This window comes from Hippoglossus stenolepis, chromosome 11 (assembly GCF_022539355.2).
Source record: "Hippoglossus stenolepis isolate QCI-W04-F060 chromosome 11, HSTE1.2, whole genome shotgun sequence".
NCBI classification, from domain to species: Eukaryota; Metazoa; Chordata; class Actinopteri; order Pleuronectiformes; family Pleuronectidae; genus Hippoglossus; species Hippoglossus stenolepis.
This window is the reverse complement of record NC_061493.1, coordinates 19,097,039-19,115,372: the sequence shown is the minus strand read 5'-3', so window position 1 is coordinate 19,115,372 and position 18,334 is coordinate 19,097,039. Positions and strand designations below refer to the sequence as shown.

Sequence of the window (18,334 nt, the reverse complement as noted above, 5' to 3'; positions counted from 1 at the left end):
ACATGAAAACTACTGGTTGTCATTTCTGTTGTGAAATACAAAATGACGCTGGAGCCAGTTTCTATAGATAAATGTTAGAAAGCCTATAACTTATCATGGTGTTGATAGAACTGGCGAACAACTGACAAACATCTTCACACTAGTAATTTTCTTGTATGTACTATGCAATTTGGTTTCAGAACAAACCACAGGAGCAGCCACTTGGTAATATATGTTGTTGTTGTATGTTGGGCAGCAGAATATCACTCCAGTGTTGTTTTACATATTTCTCGACATGAATCTCCATCACGTATTTCATTCACTTCTCATTGTTCAGATTTCAATATTAGTCGATCTGGTTCTCTACCCAGAGCAGCTCAGTTTCCACAGGTGCAGATCTTTGTGTGCTCTCCGGTTCTCTTCCTTTTGTCCTACTTTGAAGCAGATTAAACCAGGAATAATGAAACAATTATTATACAGCTCATGACTCAAGTGTAAACAAAAGATTTGGCCCCGCTGCTCGATGTTAAAACACAAGGTTGGAACCCTTGACTCCCAAATGTTTGATGGACAAGCCTTTTTAAACATGGACTACTTGAGAGAAAGGACTGAATAGAAGTCAGTCATCCTTTCTGATGCAGTGAAAGATTTGCAGTTTGAATAAAAATGCAGGATTTTCACCACTATTTCAATTCCTCAGGTTTCATTTAATTCTTCATGTGTCAAAGTCTTTAATTTCTTATGGCAGTTCACAGAACCTGTGTATGTAATATTTATCTTTTGGATAATAAGGTACACAATATCATCACCACACTAAATACCACAGGTAATGACTTCCTCTGCCGGTGAATTTCACAAGTAAACGATAATCTGACCACCAATCAGCACTGACTTCTGCTGCTTGTGTATGTTCTGGTTTCACTGGACTTCAATGCTGTGTCTCAGCGACCAGATCTTTTAGAGGACCCGGTCTACAGAGCAATGAATCATGGGATATGTTGGGTCTGGAGGGATCCACCTGGTAGAACCTTCATCGCTCGGGGGTAGAAGGAGGCATTTTTCTGGAGGAGCCTTTGAAATGGGTCTAGCTGCACCACTGTGATGCATCAGTCTTGAAATGCATCCTCTGAATGAGTATTGTGGCCATATTAAGAGAATAATGTCAAAATCGAGAAGAAAGTTGTACTAATACAAGAATAAAGTCATAATTTAATGGGCAAAAAGTCATAGTATTATGAGAATAAAGAAAAATATTTTAGGTAATATGTTCTGCTCCCTCTTCCTCCAAGTCTGTTTAAGTATTTTTATGCTTAAATTGATCCACATTCCTCATTTGAACGCAGCCAACAGGCAGATATATGATATCCCCCCTCAAAAATGACATGTACCAGATAATCCATTCAAAATTACAACTATACACAATACACCAACTGTCACTAAAAGCAAGTATTCCCATCATTTATCTGCATCACCTTAGGATTCTTACTCAGTATATATGATATTTTAATGACACTGTAATGTAGACCATGGTAAAGGTTCTGCTTTATGCATTTTCTTGTCTCCACAACCTCTCAAAGCCGTGAATCACATTCACACACATTCTCGCGATTGCAGTGTTTTGACATGGGAAACTTAGATGGGAGGAGCTGGAGATTGAACCACCGAGCACTTAGTGGACGACCCGCTCTACCTCCCAAGCCACAGCCGCCCCACGACTCAGCAGGAAAGTAAATGCACCAGTATTAAATCCGCCTTCAAACCATCAAGTACTAACTGAGGGGCTTCTCGATAGAAATGAATCTCTTTACAAGTAATTTCTCTCGGCTGATTTCCCCATAGAGTTCAGTATAAAAAATTAATAAGGAGGAACAGCTGATAAAGGGACCCATGTATGAGGCTTCATTCCAGGAGTGTTATGGTTAGAGGATGATTTGGTGCTGCACACTCTTTTTGATTTGCAGTAATTTAGCCGACCGTTTATTCCAAGTTACGGCAATAATTAATAACAGGAAAAAGTTAAAAGTGCGAGTATTGTTCCAATACTCAGATGGATATAAGTTGTTAATTGGCTGAAGAAAATAGGATTCATGATTCTATATGTCATTCATTCCTTAATGAAACATCCCTGAGCAGGAAGCAGCATATCTCCTGTGTTACATTCAATACGAGGATAGTTCTGAGAAACCTGATTGGACGAAGTTTATTCGATGTCTGGAAAAGACAAAGCACGGTTGCCCTCGAAGGACTCTTTAGCGCCATTGCTGCCAATGTCATAAGATGTGTGAAGCTGAAAAACCGGCTCGGTTCTGGCCACCAGAGATGCGTAACAGCGTTATTGAGCACATGCGCCAATTTCTCTGTCTGGCACCTACATATTGATGATCGTTTTATCAAAACAATGGCCTCCCGCTAAGTGTAACAGTGCTGCCTCGGCCTCTTATTTGTCTGAGAGGATCCTATTCCTGGATCATTGTGCCCTGCACAAGGTTATCGTTTGTATACTCAAAGAAAAAGAAGACTCCAGCAGGCTGTCGCTCGATAAAGAACATTTTATACAAGGTTCTGGTCAAAGACCTTCTTTACGCATAATTGTGTACATTACGTTCTCTTTCATTCACTTTGAGGTGGCATAGCAACTCTTTTTGTCACATGAATTAGGGGTTAATGTGTCCCCGTGTCTTTGTGTCTCTGTGTGTGTTGAATGGAGGACCTACCTGGTTGCCCAAATGCAGGAGACATTAACGACAGGGTGAAACCTTGTGTAAATGTCATTTGTCCCCGTTATTATGGAAGGTGTGGTGGAAAGTCGGGCGGCAGTTCAGAGAGGGGGCTCTGCCAAGCTAACGATTGATCATGGAGAGGTTAGAAGGCGGAGTAGATGGGTTGTCAGAATCCTAAAGATATTCAGGTCCTCATTACCGGGGGTCACAGTGTCCATGCCCTGCACGTTCAGCCGAGTCGCTTGAGTGCTCATGCACTAACAGTCAAGCTGCACTGTAAGCAGAGCCCTCTCTCTGTCCCCATTACACTGCTTCACTTGTGTATTCTGCACTTACTGGAATCTGGCCTTGGTTGCCAGTGGGTTGTGATTCAGCTGGAAATGCCAAATCTAGATTTGTAGGTATTGATACCTTCTTCAAGTTTCAAAATTGCATTTTAGCTGCAAGGACTGTGCAGCAAAGGGTCTCTGGTCATACCTTTCTTAACATTTGAATGTGAGCAAACTGCAAAGTCATTACACTTCTCCTTGTCCAAAGACAGCTTGTTAACATGTTGGTGTTGGTCACTGAACAGCGGGGGAATATTTCTTGCAACCGTCTCCCAAGGCTGTCTTAAAAAACAATTTCAAGTCCTGGTGAAAGAGCCAGAAAGTTGGCCTGCACTTATAAATTATAGATTACAGTCTTGTCCTGAGCCTTCACAAGGTGAGAGCAAGGATGAGGGTGAGGACCGGGGGCTGGATGCGTTTTATTTGCTCTAGAAAATGAGGATAATAGGGCAGTATTTATAAATGTTCTATTCTCAGGGATGATACATGAAGTTGCTTATTGCAGAGGTTGCCATAGTGGGGGCCCGGGGACCACCTGGATGAGCTGGAGGGGCTCCCCAGGAAAACCAGGAATAGTTTGATTCCACTATTTTAATGAGAGAACGTTTTAACAATTCTGTATTTAATCTTTCCTATTTGCCATCATATCTCCATGATCATTCTTTTTTAAATTTATTTACTGTATAGTAAATAACTAGTTTTTGCAATTTAAACAGAAGGTATTGACTCACGCAATCTGGAGGGAGTGGTGGTACATGATGGTATGAGATACATTTACACACACAGGCATCCAGAACCACAGATGCATGCATGATACATCCATCCATTCATTATCTATACTGCTTATCTTTGTGAGGGTCGTTGGGGGAGCTGGAGCCCGTCCCAGCTGACATTGGACAGGTGGCGAGCATATTGCAGGGCCAGCAAACAGAGACAAACAACCCCTCATACTCACATTCACACCCCACTGTCAGTTTAGAATATCCAATTATCCTAACCCCAATGTGCACTCCCACATGTCTTTGGACTGTGGGAGGAAGCAGGAGTACTCGGAGAAAACCTGGGGAGAACGACCTGTGACCACTGACCCAGTGACCACTGCATCACTGTGTTGCCCATTATACATGTATGTGACTATATTCAATTGCACACACACATAATCGTGTACATGAAAGTGGGAACAGCCACATGCATGATGCCCTAAAGCTCAAGAGTCTTCTGACAATGTGCCAGTGATTAAAGTCTGTCAGTATAAACCAGGTCCTCAACACAATAAGTACATTTTGACCTTTAGACAACATATTTAACACATACACAAAGAAAACAAAGAATACAAACATAACAAGTAAAATGAAAAAAAAAAAGAATAAAGATAAATGAATGAAATGGATCAGTACAGAAATTATAGAACGTTATCACACATTATTATTATAATAGATATTATTATTGGGGGCAATAGGTAGTCCTATAATAAGAACACAAGGCATTTTTGAACACATGGAAAGATGATATGGATGAAATATTTGCTGGTAAATTAGAAGGAGCTTTTAACATAAATGCTTTCTGGGATATTGGCTGAAAGACTGCGGGAACAGAGAAGAAGAGCTGCGTAGAGTGTCTCAATAGATAATTGGACGAGTAAGGCACCATCGATATCTGAAATGTACATGATTAAGGGTTTTGTACATTATACAGTGGTGCGTTGTAATGGGCCAATAACAAATCTACATGGTCGATTATAGGGTATGTCTAGAGGAGGAAGATGAGTTTTAGATGCAGTCTGATGTACAACATCCGCATAATGAAAAATGTTGGTAAAACAAGTTTATTTCTTACAGTGAATGGAAAACAGTGTCTTGATCGTTAAAGAACACTAAAACTATAGTTCTTCACAATGTGATTAATATGTGATCAGTTAGATATCAAAATGTATCATTAGATGATTGTCTTGCAACACATGGATTATTGAAGAATTTCTGTATCGTAATGTTAGCGTTATCCTGGGACATGTATTGTAATGTTATCGTTATCCTGGGACATGTATTGTAATGTTATCGTAATGTTAGCGTTATCCTGGGACATGTATTGTAATGTTATCGTTATCCTGGGACATGTATTGTAATGTTATCGATATCCTGGGTCATGTATCGAAAAGGTTGACGTTATCCTGGGTCATGTATCGTAATGTTATCACTATGCATCGCATGGTATCGTTGTCCTGGGACATGTATCGTAATGTTATCGTTATCCTGGGATAGGTATCGTTACGTTATTGTTATCCTGGGCCATGTATCGTAATGTTATCGATATCCTGGGTCATGTATCGTAATGTTATCGTTATCCTGGGACATGTATTGTAATGTTATCGTTATCCTGGGACATGTATTGTAATGTTATCGTTATTATGGGACATGTATCGTAATGTTATCGATATCCTGGGTCATGTATCATAATGGTATCACTATGCATCGCATGGTATCTTTGTCCTGGGACATGTATCGTAATGTTATCGTTATCCTGGGATATGTATCTTAATGTTATCGTTATCCTGGGACATCTATCGTAATGTTATCGTTATCCTGGGCCATGTATCGTAATATTATCGTTATCCTGGGCCATGTATCGTAATGTTATCGTTATCCTGGGTCATGTATCCTAATGTTAGCATTATCCTGGGCCATGTATCGTAATGGTATTGTTATCCTGGGTCATGTATTGTAAAGTTATCGTTATCTTTGGCCATGTATTGTAATGTTGTCTTTATCCTGGCTCATGTATCGTAATGTTATCGCTATGCATCGCATGGTATCTTCGTCCTGGGACATGTATCGTAATGTTATCGTTATCCTGGATTATGTATCGTAACATTATCGTTATCCTGGATCATGTATTGTATCGTATCCTGGGACATTTATCGTAATGTTATCGTTATCCTGGGACATCTATCGTAATGTTATCGTTATCCTGGATTATATATCGTAACATTATCGTTATCCTGGATCATGTATTGTATCGTATCCTGGGACATGTATCGTAATGTTATCGTTATCCTGGATTATGTATTGTATCTTATCGTGAGTCGTGGGACATGTTGCTGTTGGCTTTTTAAACAAAATCATCTCTGGCAGTGTTTCCTCAAGATAAGAAAAAAAACCGTGCACACGCAGTTTCACATCCCCTTTCCAGCAGGTGCTTGGTGTAAAAACAGAAATAAAAAACGACAGTTCGAGGTCCCCCAGGTTCCAGTTGGGTCGAGGGGCCACAGCATCGAACACAGCCGAGTGGATCCGAAAAAACCCCGCTGATCGACCCGTGTTTGTTTTGTCCACAGAGGCAGAGAGAAGCGTGACCGTGAAGGGGGGAGATCCGCGCACTGCTCCCTGCCTGCCACTGCTCCTTCCACGGGGAGGAGGGACGGACCGAGTGCGCACCGACTTCTGCCGCACAACTTGAAATTTACTTGCGGAGAGAGAGAGAGAGAGACACAGAGAAAAGAAGTGAGACCTCTCCTCCTTTCTGGGTTTGTCGTGTGTTTTTTCCCCTTCTCGCTCGAGCCGCCACACGGAGCTCTCGAGCCGGGCTGACGTGAACGCGTTAGCCGAGGGAGCTGCCACGAATAGATCCGGTATCCACGACCCCGGTCGGCGGAGCAGGGTAAGGACCTCGTGTTCCTCCGGCGGTGGACTCGTATCTTTCAACCCCCTTTCCACCTCTCTCCCGGGGGCTGGTTTTCCTTCCAAGTCCGCTCACCCTTTGTGGTTTCTCTTCTTTTTTTTTTAACGTGAAGTGGATTTCTACAAACTGAAGCCGGGACTACACGCAGCGGGTCAGGGGGAAGGAGAGAAATGCCAACGGCGGTGACACGGAGGAGATTGAGTGAGTGCACCCGTTATCCGCTCCCATGTCCCCCATTGAACTTGAGACGCAGCTAACTTTGTGACACCGGGGTTAGCTAACGTTGGGTGTCCGTGTGTGTGTGTGTCGTGTTGAGCTGGAGACACTTTGAAAAAGACATTGCCTTTTTTGTAAACGTGTGAAATACATGGCAGCCAGCTCCCCGGGTCTGTCTCAGTGGCTGAACCGGGCTCCGGCGAACGTCAGGTCGGCGAACACAATCCCGAGTCGCCGCTGTTTTCTTTTTTAAAAATACAAAAAAATTGCGCTAACTCTGAATGCGCAGCTAGCAACTTTTATTTGAGAACGAGAGCAGATGCTAACGAGGCTCACACACACACACACGTAGCCTTTATTTCAACATGAAGGTGTGTGTGTGTGTGTGTGTGTGTGTGTGTGTGAGGAAGAGGAGGAAGAAGAGGAAGGTGCTGAGTGTTCGTCACTTCTTTCTCAAGTGGTTTTTCTTTTTCCTGAGCGCGTGCACTTTTCTGCGTGGAAATGCACGTACAGCTGTGTTGTGTGTTCGCAGGGGATGAACACGTCAATCATGCAGCAGAATCTGTGCAGAATTAAAAAAACACACAAATGATCCTGAACAAATCAACAGGAGCAGCGGTGGTCTGTGACGTCCGTGGTCTTTTTATTTTGTATTTTAATTGCATTGTTATAATTTCCCTTCCATTTGTGGCCTTGCATTGGAAACGAGTCGCCATAAAGGTGCCACAGCTCCCCCCCCCTCAGGGAACATGCAGTCTTTGCAGTGTCTTTATTAATCAGCACCACACACATGCATCCTGAGTTTCTGTGTGTCCACATGCACACACTCCTATGTGATGATGCATGTGTCATTCATCTGCCCTCAGACATCCCCACTGCTGCTGCAGCACCGGCTGCGCACACAGGTTTGATGCCATGACTGGGCTCCTTGCAGGCTGAGGCTAAAAAAAAGAAAGAAAGAAGAAAGAAAAGGGTTAGACATTTTTCAGCAATCATCGACGAGAGAACTCAATTGTCAAACAGTTTTCTGTGAAAGGTGTGTCACTTCACTGAATAGCAATAAATCCCTCTTGAGGTATTGAACGGATCTGAAAGGGTGGTGGTGCAGGGGGGGGAGTCTTTCACTTGGTGGATACACAGAAAGGTTTTCGGCGTTGCATCCAGCCCCGCAGCCCTGTCAAGTTTATTTAAAGAAGGGATTGGAAGCAATTTTGCAGGGCGAGTGACATGCCGAAGTAGCCTCATGGCCATCCTTTATCAATACACGAATCCGATTATAGCTGTCACAGGCACAATGAAGAGACCTTCACCACGAGCCAAACTGTAACAGGATGATGCAGGGTGGGTTAGTTTCTTGGAATTGCATCAGAAGCTTTTCTGCAAATAAACCCCAGGCCCCGCTGCATGTTTGGGTTTTTAACCTTAAGCTCCTGCAAGTTGAAAAGAAAGTGTCATGGTGTATTTCTAGTCTAGATTGAGGGTAATTTGATATTAAACTGTCCTGTAGGCTGTGGCCCCCACTGTGCTACTGTATATGCGTGTCAGTCTACTGTAAAGCATTGTGGGTTTTACGTGTAATTTCATCAACACTAAAGAATGAATGCTGATTGGGGGGGAAAATGCTAATTTATTCATAAAGCAGGCAACTGTCTCTGGTGCTTTGTGAATCAAGAATTCATAGTTACCTGTGGAGATCCTAGACCTTATGAGTATCAGATCCACTATCGTATATTGTCAATACTCATGCATATCCACCACACACTGATCCAGATTCCATAGTCTGATGTTTAATTTAATCATAGATGTATAAAAATAAAATGTAAGCAAAATTAAACACAAATTGATTGAACTTGATTAACTAATCAGTAATTAAACTGTGCTACTAGGATCCAGGAGCCTCCATTTCCTTAGTACCTTTGAACTCATGCAAGGAAATCTACTTTTTATGCACTTGATTTGTTCAAGTTTAAATATTAAATGAGTTGCCAGTTTATTTTGCATATATTTTTCATATATCTTTCATAATATTAATAATACTATTCAATTTGACAGTGTTGGAATCTGCACCAGTTGTGTCAGATATCCAAACTCAGGTATTGGAATTGGATTTGAAGTGAAAAAAGAAAGTGGATCAGTACATGTAAAAGATGTTTTATCACTGAAACCTGTGTGGACAGGCCTGTTAGGTGCCATGCTGCTGAAGCATTATGGTTATCTTCAATCATGTCGGCCAAGTATTGCAGGGAAGCTCCAGGGTTTCCTTACTGTGTTCATTCTTGTTTATCTCCCTGTTTATTCTCCATTTTTGTGGGCTGTGAAAGACATTATACAAAGAATCATATTTTTATTTGACTATTTCGTAAAAAGAGAATATTTTTCACCATGTTAAGCACTCGTGTTTATTTGCTGAATTTTGGCACATTATCTCAAGCTATGCGGCCTACTTTATACTGAAGCCACTTCAAAACAAAAATGATTCACGAGAATTTATTTGATTTACTTGACCTAATCCCCATGAACCCTGGGGGATTACAGGGTGGCCCACAATGGATCAGTGCATATTTATTCTTTTTGTTTCTTGCCGGATGAGTCAACAGTTAATTTGGTGTTTCGGTTAAAGGAGTTTAAAACAGTTCCTGGGCCTGTTGCTGGTGACGTCATCTGCTTGGCATACATACTGGGAAAAGCTTGGTTACACAGAAAACAATAACTAATCGTCAGCGGAGAGACATGCTAGGACTGTGGTTTAATTCTGGCAAACATAGAAACTCAAGTTTAATTTTAAGGCCCCAGTCAACAGATTGTTCATTGTTGACATGCTAATAAACCAAAAAATATTGGCCTTATTACTATATCTTCTTTTTACAATCAATACTTCAAACAGCTTAAGAAACCATCATAGTTTCCTTGTTGGTTGTTATTCCATATTCGGAAAGACTTGTTAAATAGGTAACACATTTAACCAAATAATTCTTATTGTTTGATGCTGAATCTGTTCTGCTATTTCATCTGGCTACATCCATGACCTGCGTGAGCATTTGTATGTATTTGTTGATGGTATTTCCTAGCAGGTTGTGGTCTAGGGATAGTATCCAGGGCATCTGCCTCAGCTTCCTCATTTGTCTGCGTTCTCTGGCAAGGGCCGGGGTGAATGGCACTGTTAAAGGGCTCCAGCTCCTCTGTGGCCACACGCTGAAAAACCACTCGGCACAACCCTTTCCCAGCTGACGCTTTCTCATGCTTTCCATATGGGTAAAATCTTAGTAATTTCAGGGCCCTGGAGTTCTAATGAGAGGTTATGCCCACAGTGTGCTGGTCTGTGGTGGGCGGGATCAACGTTTCTCGACTTTATGGGGGATTATAACTGCTCTGAGATGCCTCGCATTGGCCCGCTGTCAGGGCGTTGGCACAGAGAAACCAGAACTCTTTTTAACCAGGCGAACTGGCTCAAACTGGATTCTATGGGGGTTACAGGACCCAGGCATGAGGGTTACATAGGACCCAGGCTATAAGCTGATCTCAAGCATGTAAATCTGTTAGTAAGTGTAGGTTTCAAGATCAAATTCTGCTGCAGATGCAAAATATGCTGAGTTTGTGCTTAGACATCAGGATGTTTCACTTGTTCATCTTTGGGCCTGGAGCAACGGCTATTGTGCTGTTTACCAACCCATCCCCACTTGGAGACAGGGTGCTCTTAGCCGCACGCTTGGTGGAGTTTTAACAATGCTTGTTCCTTAACGTCAGCAGCATAGAGGCAAAGAGTGATTTACTACTCTGTCTACGAGGGTAATATAGGAGCAATTTGACTGCTGATTGAAACCAGGTCTCTCATTTCAGAGTCCACTGGTGGCATTATAAACCATTTACACCAGTGTTTTATAGGACAACCCTGCTATGGGCAAAGTGGAAACAGACGCAGCCTAAAAATGGCCTACGCTAACACGCAAGGCCTATTTTTATCCATTCCTTGTGTGATTTGTTGTTTTACCTCAAAGAGTGTTAGTGCTGCTGAGTGAAGTAGTGAATATGGATGAAACTGAAAGGTCATGTGTTAGGTTAATCAGTTCTGTCTGGTTTTCATTTAAGCACAAGGACCTCCTAGATATAGGAGACCTTCTGCTTTGAATTATACAACCTTTTCTGCAAGTGCTAAAGCGTTTTCAGTACGTCTGAATCAGAACTATCGCCCGGGTTCTGTGAAAATTGGCTCAGGCAAATTGCTCTGTCTGCACGGGACATTTTTGCACTTGATCTCTATCAACATTTGTTAGGAGGCAGCCATTAGGCAAATGGACCAAGCAGCCTTAATTATGTTTTTACCACCTAAGTCTTACAAACACACACAACTCATCAGAGTCAAAAGGTTGGCAGACTTCTCTAGAAGAAAGCTGTAAAAGACTAATGGGCGAAGGGTTTTGTAATTTGAAGGCTGTTTTAGGTTTTTAAGTTTTAGGAAGTCAGTACTAGCCACTGTTATTGACTAAAACTCAACACTAGCTAGCTGCAGCTGCTTTACAGTAAAGGCTTTCTGGCAAACATAATTGACCATGGTCTTATTGTGAAGCAATAGAAGTATGTAATGTAATAAGCTATGGCCCTTAGTGGTGCCAATCATTTTATTAGGTTTGGAATAGTGTTGGTTGGGTAAAGAAAGATTTTTTGTCTCCATTTGGATGTTTTCACTTTTTAGTTTTGTGAACTGATAACCACTTTGTAAGTGCAGATCCCATTGTCAATATAACAGCAGCCGGCATAAGAAAGAATTCATGTTTGCTTAATTAAATTGTTTTTTTTCATGCACGTTCACAGTATATAAATCTGAGATGAAAAAGTAAGTAGTTTCAAGTCCTCAGTTTATTATTTGCTGACAGCTCAAACAAAGCGCTGCGCTCTCTTTTTTTGCCGTTGAGAAATATTTTGATGTGAGAAATGGAACTTTCAGACAACTGTGGAATATCATGCACTCAATGTGCAGTTAGCCGCCCATTGGTATTCATAACAAAGTCTGGAGTGAGATGTAGAAACTGTTGCTATTCGTCTGTCGTGCCTGTGATCTCAGATGGCCCAAGATGGCTTTGCATTCTTACCACAGACGCCATCTAATTAAAAAAACCACCAAATACTCCACATAAGAGTCAATTCTTTAAGGTGTCGTTGTTTTTTTGTATTATTTCTCCTTGTTTCCCAGGGTGCATACATGTCTTACCGTTTGTGGTATTTCTCTCCACTGGCATTTAAAGGTAATTATGTGAATCATTTCATTCAGCTGCAGCCGGTATAATTATCTTTTATTATTATTTTTCTATTATTGTCAGTGATTACAGAGGCTTAAATAGTTAAGTATCAATAACAGTGTGTTTAGCAAACCAGTATTAACATCAGTGGCATTGCTAGCTCAACCATGGGAACATAAATGATTGTTTTTTCCAAACATGGTAATTACAGGTTTGAGGGTCTCTGATGAGTTGGGTGCTTACTCATAACATGCCTGCTGGTAGTGTAGGAAAATGTTTTCTCAACAAGGTAATGAAGTTTTATATGTTTATATTACATACAATTAAAATTAAATAAAATGTAGAGCGTAAATAACTGGTGAAGTAGTTGATTGAAAATAACTGGTTCTAACTTTGCTGCTGAGTAATATGTTATTGTGTTGTGAATAATTCGGGCAATTTTGGCTTCATATTTTGGCAATATTTTTAAATTCGTTTGGTATTAACTTGCATGAAAATACAATAGCGTGCATCCATGTGGTCTAATAGTTGAGCATCACCCAGGGATAGTCTGCACTGTGCTTGATCTGGTAAATCTGATGAATCCAACAATTGACCATTCCATTTACTCAATATCTGCTCAACAATGAAGTCATGTGATCGTTCTGCTGGAGTGATGTCTCCTGTTTTGACACCACGTCGGGCTGCTTTTGTTGCATTGTAAAGCACCGCTTTTGTTTTGTGTCATCCTGCTGGGAAACCACTTGAAATGGGACAAACATCCATTGTTTAATTTGCTGCTCTCGAATGTTGTACTTTTATACTGTTAGAAAGTTGAGTGTTATAGTGAATTTTAAAAAAAAGGAAATGTGAGGATCGTGTCAGGCTGTTCTTATTTCTGCGCCGCTGGAAATATGTAAAACTGTGATGCCACTGTAATGCATCAGATCCAACTGTGAATTTTATGAATCATTAGATCCCAAATAGCTTCATGTCCGCTACAGTTGTCTAATGTGTGTGATTTAATCTTCCCTTTATGGTCCTCACATAGATTCTGTATGGATGCTCATCCCGGGTTATGGCACACACAACAGTTTTATCACATCTTGTGTATTGGCAAATTTACCAGCGAGTTGATGGGTGTGAACATGTGACATGCATGTAAGACCTTCGTGCCTTTGCCGAGCATTTGTCTAGTCAGCACATGTGCACAGATGACGTACTCTTTCATCACGGACAATTGGAGCGTCAGCAACCATCATTCATTTTCCTTGGCATTGTCAACCTATCATTTTCAGGTTCCCATCTAATTAAAACATGCTAACACACGTGCACACACACACACACGTGCACACACAGAGACACAAGCTCTGCCGGAATTGATGCAGACCATTACATGAAGGTCGAACAGTCAGACGTCTTATCAGGCTAGACTTAAATGTCACACACTCCATGCTTCAAAATGGAAGGGAAATGACAAATTCACATAGGTTATGTAGATTAAACATTGACTGCAGTGAACAAAGAGACAGTCTTCACATAGTTTGACCTGGGTGGTTATCAAGAGTCATTTATACTAGCAGTGTATGCTAAGAAAAACATCCTTTGAGAGATGGGAAACATGTTGTTCTACTCTTACAAACCCTATTATTCACTGACAGTGACATACTTTAGAACTGCTGCATAATTGATGATGGGATGGAAATGTTTGCAATGTGACAGTCACAGAGCTATTCTTTGTTTTTTTTGGAGAAGGAATCATGACTTTGCGTGATTTAGTGTCTTTCCTTGGAACGATGTCAGCACACCATAGCTTTTCCCAGTTTTTTTCCTAGAGGGAATATCTGTCCAAGCCATTAACGGTTTTGGCGAGAAGACAGTCATACAAGCAAATGGAGTGAGGTTCTCGTGAGTACTTTCAGGTGCAAAAAATCTTGCTGACTGAAACGGATTTGAAATTGGCATCAAGACATTTTTTTTCGGGACCCTCCACCAGGTGACTTTTAGCTTATGGAAGCAGTGCAAGGTAGTTCGTGCCTGGCAGCTGGAGCACTTAAGTTTGGCAGCATTATGATAACTGAAGACGGCCTGAATTCAATTTTATGCATTGAGAAAAACCAACAATGACAGCTCATGTGTTGATTGTAGCAAGCGGAGAATATGACACAGGAAGCTTCGCTGCCAGTAGCTGGGTGTGCTAAAGCGGAACAGTGAACGGCAGAAAAGTGCAACGCTTGCACTCTGTCTGCCCTGCTGGTATGGCAGATGGATGGGATTTTAGCGAGTGGGGGGCAGGAGGGGGGAGCTTTGGTAGTGAGGGACAGAGATGACAGCTCTTCCTCCATCGAGGGCTACTGATGGCCTTGCCTCTGAGCACCTACCGGGTCGTCAGAGCCTTGATGCCATCAGAGACCATTAGGGTTGACAGCATGTCTTTGTGTCACACTAGACCTCGTGGACAAGCAATGAATGAGTAAGAAGAGTAAATACAGATAGCCCACTTGGAAATAAACAGGATTTTGTTAATGGAAGTCTAAAGATCTCTGCCCTCTTGTCTACAGCAGTTTTACATATGTGCTGTAGAGATGATGCTTCATTGGCGATATTTTCTCTGCTGTCCAAGTGCTTTCTTGGCCCTGTGGCCTTTGCTTTCAGCAGAGAGCCTTCACAGTTCGTGTTGGAGATGTTTTTCAAGATGGCGTGATTTGATTAAACCCAAATATATGACACAAGTGAAGATGAGTGACTCTAATAAAGCCATGTAATGCAATCATTCTGTGACTGATTTAAGTTTGAGCAAAGCCAAAAAGAGTGCGGCTTTCCCGGCACTCTTTTAAGCATTGCTCACCCTTAGATGAGTGACTCTAATAAAGCCAAGTAATGCAATAATTCAGCGACTGATTTAAGGCTAAGCAAGGCTGAAAAGAGTGGTGCTCTCACAGCTAGGCACAGATTGCACACAAATTTTAGGAGTTTAGTGTGAGGCTACTTATTGTAAATAATTTACTCTGTGGGCTCCGCTCGAGCTAGTGCCTTTCAAATGCTGAAATGTGTGAAGAATGCCCACATGGTCAGACTGCAAAGAAGACTATCGTATACATTCACACTCTGTGGTGTTATCAAGTTAAATTCAATTTACGTGGTAGACCAGACAAATTTGCCCCAAACATGCATGTTAGTTTTATTCTCTTCCAGTTGATCAATTTAAAACATTTCATTAAAGTAAGAATAGTAAAGCATTTGACTCAAAGGAATGTGTATGTCAATATATTGTTGTGAAATTATGAATGCTTAGGCTAACACTGAATTTAATTTGTTGCACTCATTATTTGAAATAATTTTATACATTAAGCCCAACAATATTTGTGATATATCACCCCCTGCATGCTTTGTTTTTATACCTTTCTCTGAATAAGGCACAATACTCCAGTGCCTGTTATATGTCAAGCCAAAGTGATATTACTTAGAAAAATGCCAAGAGATAAGGCTGAAATCCCTATTATTTTCCATTGGGGCATGGTTTTACTGCCCCACTCTCGTATCTCTGCGAGTAAATGAAGCAACAGCGAATGAAGAAGCACTGAAACTTTTGAACTTGCTGTAATGGAATGTCCGTGCAGCGAAATGATAAGTTGGTTCCCGTATCCTGTTTGTATATAAATATGGGCTATGATAATATAAATGACCCAATATGCAGTCGCACATAAGCAGCATTCATCAGGCTGACAATAAGTATGTTTCAAGGTTACACACCATCGTGCAGTGCTGAGATCATGTGGAATTTTCCCAACTGTAGTCAGAAAGTAATGGAATATCACAGCATGAGGTCATGGAGTCGCTTTGGTGGTGGAGGGAGGGAAACTCATTTGGCTCTTACCGTAATAAATGGAATTTATTATATGTTTAATGTTTATGGACACTGGATAAATGGCTGTTTTCCATTTCAACAGGGTCTACAGTATATTTTCCATTGCCGCAATTCAATGAATGTGATGGATCCTGCATAGAAATATACATGTTTTCATTTTTATGTTTATTTTTAATGGGACAGATGAATAATTAAGGAACTTCCATTAAAAATGGCTAATACCACATATCACAGCATTTACAGCCTGAGCTAATTTGTAATGTTTATTGCTGAATTTCTACTAAAAGAAAATACATAAACAGAGCCTGACAAATTACGTATGCCACTATAAACATAAAATACAACAAATAAATGTGTTATCGCTTATAAAACTGTAAGAGATGACACATGATCAACCATAACTGTTTGCCTGATCAGATTCAGAGACTTGGAATTAAAATGATCCCCGTTTTGAAGTTAGGCAGGTGAGGAATTTCCACATATTGAAACCCTGGAGAAACAAGCTGTCTGTCCAAAGGACTGTTATATGAAAGAATATTTTACAAGTCCCCTTAGATCAACCTAGAATAAGTGAGCCAGGAATGCTGAGATGTTAAACTGTATCACCACACCTTAGGCAATCCTTGTCACGTACACATTTATAGTCTGCAAGTCTGCATTTGTAATTTTAATTATAGTATTAAAACTTAATGTATATAATGTCTTTAGACCAAGGCCAGATATTACCAACTCTCAATCCCAAACCACATAGTTATATAGCCTCTTAAAAAGCTGTATGCAGCCATTTCATTTTTTTTGCAAAATAGTTTTAGATTTACAGTCAATATATATTAGATAATAAAGTTAGTCTGGAGTTAAAAACTCGTGACATATAAAGACACAACAGAAAGAAGCATTTTTAATAAATGTCACTTAAATTATTTTTATAGACTGAGCATAACAGTTTTTGTTATTAACTTGTCAGTGCTCTAACCATTCAACTATTCATTTGTGACGGTATATCTAGATTATCTAAGACTTATCTTTAGATTTGCCACGTAGTAAGCCGATGCTACATCCTTACTTGTTATGGATGCACTTTCTCTGTAGACTAACTATAGTTAACTATAGAGTTGGCACTGCGAGAAACTAAAACCAGAACCTGGTTATTGACAGCGCCTTTTGGAAGTACTTCTTCAGAGTTCAAACCTTTTCCGTCTACCTTTGTTTCTGCCTACCAGGGAGAGTCAAGAGAACCCTATGGACGCAGCAAGGTGAGATCCATGCTGCTGCTCCTCTAAAAGGGCAATGATTCATGACGCTGGCTCCCCTGTCCCTGGGGCTGGGAGGAATAGCTGGCATTATCTTCTGCAAATGGGTTTGAAAATGCTCTTGGCCAGGTTGACCAAGGCACTGATTTATAGCTCAAGATGCACTGAACAGTTAGGCTCTCTTTCCAAGCATAGGTATGAGCCCCCACCACCACCACCACATGCCTGAACATGCACACAAACTCAGCTCGAACGAGCTCACACCTCCCCACTTCACTGCTCACAATCTGTGCATCATCAGTTTAAGTTTGTCCTGGCCATATATTAAGAAGAAAAAGAAAGACTTAAATTTATGACACCAAAGTTGCAGAGTGAAAGAAGTAGCCCTATTGTTCTTAATATGTCACGCCCAAGGATAAGCAGTTTTTCCCCCTTTATCTATCTTTGTCAAGGCTTATATATAGATATGAGCCTTATCCGTGACTTGAAGTAGAACCACTGTCAGAAAAATAGGAACTGCCTCCTGAAAATTGTTCATTTTAATCTTGAATCTGAAGAGAAAAGTCTTCCCTCTGAAATAGTGTGAAATAGTGTGGTCAAGTCCTGCCGGATACTTAAATCTTCAGAAAGCCTGCTGATTGCTTTGTCTGTCTTCCTCCCTAATAAGCTCTCTATCCCTGTCTGAGCTCCGGAGCCTCCCAGCAGCTCTGAATTCCCACTTTCAGCAAGGTAATATGGCCCACAATTTTTGAGATAATTAATTGACAGAGTAAACTGAAAATGTTTGAAAAAGATTTAGTCACTCGAAATGGTTCAGATTTACTTAAAGCCTTCAATTGTCACGAAGCAATTAACACGGCAAACAATTTCACTGAGCCTGTCAGAGGGGCTGAGAATTTTCTAGTCCTTTTTAAATCAGACAAACTCCTGATTCCCACGCTGATTCCTGCGCATTACTCATTGATGGTCTTATGCTTCCCATGCAAGCAGGTATCGGGCTCATTATTAAATCAACAAGGATTTACTAACGGACGGAGTGTAAGCAATAGAGTGTAAGCAATGACGGAATTGCCGGTGTGTTTTC

At 40.9% G+C, this 18,334-nt stretch overlaps 1 protein-coding gene across 1 annotated transcript in view; it reads left to right on the top strand.

Annotated features, from left to right (window-relative positions):
* Positions 1-6,334: 6,334 nt before the first annotated feature.
* LOC118117990 (receptor-type tyrosine-protein phosphatase F) overlaps positions 6,335-18,334 on the top strand; it is a 157,829-nt gene continuing 145,829 nt past the window's right edge. Inside the window, exon 1 of the mRNA XM_047341988.1 lies at positions 6,335-6,904. The gene's annotated coding sequence lies outside the window, so the exon portion shown is untranslated. The remainder of the gene's footprint in view (positions 6,905-18,334) is intronic.